We start from the raw sequence: 6,000 nt of genomic DNA on the forward strand, positions 1-6,000 counted from the left end.
TCATCAAAATGATTAGGAAATAATCATGATTAATACATCAAATTGTTTCTGAAATCATCAGTAGCTTATGACATCATCAAGTAATTATCACATCATTAAAATAATATCATCATCAATATAATTATGACATCATTAAATGATTATGATATTACATTGAATATGACATTAAAATGATTATAATATCATCTAAATAATTAAGAATCCATAATTAGATTATGACATCATCAAGATGATTATGACATTATGAAATGATTAGGACAAAATAACATGATTATGACATCATCAAAATAATTGAGAAATCATTAGTAGATTCCGACATTATCAAATGATTATGAAATCATCAAATAATTTTGACTTCAAAATGATTATTAAATCATTAGTAGATTATGACAACATCAACATGATTATTAAATCATCAAATGAATATGGCATCATCAAAGTGAACATGACATCATCAAATTATTATGACAACATCAAAATGATTATGACATCATCAATTGACAATGACAACATGAAAATTATAACAACATAATCAAAATGATTATGAAATCATCATATAATTAATACATCAAAGTGTTTCTGAAATAATCTGTAGATTATGACATCATGAAATGATTATCACATCATCAAAATGATTATGACATTATCAAAATGATCATGATATCATAAAAATGATTATGACATCATCAATTGACAATGACATCATGAAAATGATAACATCTTCAAAATGATCATGACATCATCAAAATGATTATGAAATCATCATATGATTAATACAACAAAATGTTTCTGAAATAATCTGTAGATTATGACATCATGAAATGATTAGCACATCATCAAAATGATTATGAATCATCAGTAGATTATGACAACACCATTTATTGAGACCTCATCAAAATGATTATGACATCGTTAAAATAATTTTGACATCATCAAATGTTTATGACATCATCAAAATGATTTTGAAGCCATCAAAATGATTACGAGAACATCAAAATTATCATATCATCAAAATGATTATGACATCTTCAAATGATAATGACAGCATGAAAATGATTCTGAAATCATCAGTAGAGTATAATATCAAATGTATATGACATATTTAAATTGATTGTGACATCATAAAATAATTATGACATTAAAATGATTATGGCATCATCAAAATAATTATGACATCATCACATAGATTATTACTAAATCAAAATAAGTATGAAATCACCAGGAGATTATGACATCAAATGATTGTGACATCATGAAATGATTATGTCATCATCAAAATGATTATGAAATCATCAAATGATTATGACAGCATAAAAATCAGTATTGAGTTATCAAAATGATTATGAAATCATCAAAATGATTAACACATCAAAATAATTATGACATCATCACAATGATTTTGACATCATCAAATAATTCTGACATCATCAAAATGATTATAACGTCATCAAAATTATTATGACCTCAACAAAATGTTTATGACCTCATTGAAATTATTATGATATCATCAAATGATTATGACATCATTAAATGATTATTACATCATCAAAATGGTTATCACATCAAAACAATTCTGATATCACCAATTGATTATGGCATTATCAAAATGATAATGAAATTATCAAATGATTATGATAACATCCATATGAATATAATAAGTATGACATCAAAATGATTATGATATCATCAAAATCATTATGAAATCAAGAATAGTTTATGAAATCAGCAAATCATTATGACAATATCAAATGATTATGACATCATCAAAGTAAAAATGCCATCATCAAAGTGATTATGACATCATCAAATGATTATGACAACATCAAAATGATTATGAAATCATCCAATGATTATGACAACATCCAAGTTATTATGACATCATGAAAATGATTATAGCATCATCAAAATTAATATGACATCATCAAAATTATTAAGACTACTTAAATTGATTATGACATCATGAAAATGATAATGACATCTTCAAAATGATCAAGATATCATCAAAATGATCTTGAAATCATCCAAGGATTATGACAACTTTAAAATGATTTTGAAATCATCAGTAAGATTATGACATCATCAAAATGATAATGACATCATCTAAATGAATATGATGTCATCCAAATGATTGACATCATCAAATGATTATGACATCAAAATGATTATGACACCATCAAATGATTATGACATTCTCAAAATGATCATGATATCATCAAAATGATTATAACATCATCAATTGACAATGACATCATGAAAATAATACCAACATCATCAAAATGATTATGACATCATCAAAATGATTATGAAATCATCATATGATTAATACATAAAAATGTTTCTGAAATAATCTGTAGATTATGACATCATGAAATGATTAGCACATCATCAAAATGATTATGAATCATAAGTAGATTATGACAACTCCATTTATTGTGACATCAATAAAAAGATTATGACATCATTAAAATAATTTTGACATCATCAAATGTTTATGACATCATCAAAATGATTATGAAGCCATCAAAATGATTATGACAACATCAAAATTATCATATCATCAAAATGATTATGACATCATCAAAATGATTATGACATCGTAAATTGACTATGACATGAACATGATTATGACATCATCAAAATGATTATGACATCATGAAATGATTATGACATCATCCGATTAAGACATCAAAATGTTTCTGAAATCATCAGTAGGTTATGACATCATCAAGTAATTATCACATCATTAAAATGATGTCATCATCAATATAATTATGACATCATTAAATGATTATGACATTACATTGAATATGACATTAAAATGATTATAATATCATCAAAATAATTATGAATCCATCAGTAGATTATGACATCATCAAGATGATTATGACATTATGAAATGATTAGGACAAGTTAACATGATTATGACATCATCAAAATATTTGAGAAATCATTAGTAGATTCCAACATTATCAAATGATTATGAAATCATCAAATAATTTTGACTTCAAAATGATTATTAAATCATTAGTAGATTATGACAACATCAAAATGATTATTAAATCATCAAATGAATATGGCATCATCATAATGATTATGGCATCATCAAATGATTACGGCAACATCAAAATGACTATGAATTATCTGTAGATTATGAAAACATTATAATAATTTTGACATCATCAAAATGATTATGACAACATCAAAATGATTATGAAATCATCAAATAATTATGACAACATCAAAATGATTATGACATTATCAAAATGATAATGAAATCATCAAAATGATTGTGACATCAAAATTATTATGACATCATTACAATGATTTTGAAATCATCAAATGATTATGACATTATCAAAATGATTATGACATCATTAAATGAATATGACGTTAAAATGAATGTGACATAAAAATGATAGTGATATCATCAACATAATTATGAAATCATCAGTAGTTTATGACATCATCAAAATGATTATGATATCATCAAAGGAATATGACATCATCAAATGATTATGACAATATCAAATGATTATGACTTCAAAATGATTATGACATCAAAATGTTTCTGAAATCATCAGTAGATTATGACATCATCTAATGATAATGACATCATCAAAATGATTATGACATCAGCAATTGATTATGACATCATAAAAATGATCATGACATCATCAAAATGATTATGACATCATCAATTGACAATGACATCATGAAAATGATAACAACATCATCAAAATGATTATGACATCATCAAAATGATTCTGAAATCATCAGTAGAGTATAATATCAAATGTTTATGACATATTTAAATTGATTGTGACATCATAAAATAATTATAACATTAAAATGATTATGGCATCATCAAAATAATTATGACATCATCACAAAGATTATTACTAAATCAAAATTAGTATGAAATCACCAGGAGATTATGACATCAAATGATTGTGACATCATGAAATGATTATGTCATCATCAAAATGATTATGAAATCATCAAATGATTATGACAGCATAAAAATCAGTATTGAGTTATCAAAATGATTATGAAATCATCAAAATGATTAACACATCAAAATAATTATGACATCATCACAATGATTTTGACATCATCAAATAATTCTGACATCATCAAAATGATTATAACGTCATCAAAATTATTATGACCTCAACAAAATGTTTATGACATCATCAAAATGTTTATGACCTCATTGAAATTATTATGATATCATCAAATGATTATGACATCATCAAATGATTATTACATCATCAAAATGGTTATCACATCAAAACAATTCTGATATCACCAAATGATTATGACATTATCAAAATGATAATGAAATTATCAAAATCAGTATGAAATCAAGAATAGATTGTGACATCAGCAAATCATTATGACATCAGCAAATCCTTATGACAATATCACATGATTATGCCATCATCAAAGTAATAATGCCATCATCAAAGTGATTATGACATCATCAAATGATTATGACAACATCAAAATGATTATGAAATCATCAAATGATTATGACAACTTCCAAATTATTATGACATCATCATAATGATGATAGCATCATCAAAATTAATATGACATCATCAAAATTATTAAGACTACATCAATTGATTATGACATCATGAAAATGATAATGACATCTTCAAAATGATCAAGATATCATCAAAATGATCTTGAAATCATCCAAGGATTATGACAACTTTAAAATGATTTTGAAATCATCAGTAAGATTATGACATCATCAAAATGATAATGACATAATCAAAATGAATATGATGTCATCCAAATGATTGACATCATCAAATGATTATGACATCAAAATGATTATGACACCATCAAATGATTATGACATTCTCAAAATGATTATGACATTATCAAAATGATCATGATATCATCACAATGATTATGACATCTTCAATTGACAACGACATCATGAAAATGATAACAACATCTTCAAAATGATTATGAGATCATCAAAATGATTATGAAATCATCATATGATTAATACATCAAAATGTTTCTGAAATAATCTGTAGATTATGACATCATGAAATGATTAGCACATCATCAAAATGATTATGAATCATCAGTAGATTATGACAACACCATTTATTGTGACCTTATCAAAATGATTATGACATCGTAAAAATGTTTATGACATAATCAAAATGATTATGAAGCCATCAAAATGATTATGAGAACATCAAAATTATCATAACATCAAAATGATTATGACATCATCAAAACGATTATGACATCGTAAACTGACTATGACATGAACATGATTATGACATCATCAAAATGATTATGACATCATGAAATGATTATGCCATCATCAAAATGATTATGAAATAATCATGATTAATACATCAAATTGTTTCTGAAATCATCAGTAGCTTATGACATCATCAAGTAATTATCACATCATTAAAATAATATCATCATCAATATAATTATGACATCATTAAATGATTGAGATATTACATTGAATATGACATTAAAATGATTATAATATCATCTAAATAATTAAGAATCCATAAGTAGATTATGACATCATCAAGATGATTATGACATTATGAAATGATTAGGACAAAATAACATGATTATGACATCATCAAAATAATTGAGAAATCATTAGTAGATTCCGACATTATCAAATGATTATGAAATCATCAAATAATTTTGACTTCAAAATGATTATTAAATCATTAGTAGATTATGACAACATCAAAATGATTATTAAATCATCAAATGAATATGGCATCATCAAAGTGAACATGACATCATCAAATTATTATGACAACATCAAAATGATTATGACATCATCAATTGACAATGACAACATGAAAATGATAACAACATAATCAAAATGATTATGAAATCATCATATAATTGATACATCAAAGTGTTTCTGAAATAATCTGTAGATTATGACATCATGAAATGATTATCACATCATCAAAATGATTATGACATTATCAA

This window comes from Dendrobates tinctorius, unplaced genomic scaffold, assembly GCF_039654945.1.
Source record: "Dendrobates tinctorius isolate UK_male_01 unplaced genomic scaffold, ASM3965494v1 ptg000189l, whole genome shotgun sequence".
Lineage (NCBI taxonomy): Eukaryota > Metazoa > Chordata > Amphibia > Anura > Dendrobatidae > Dendrobates > Dendrobates tinctorius.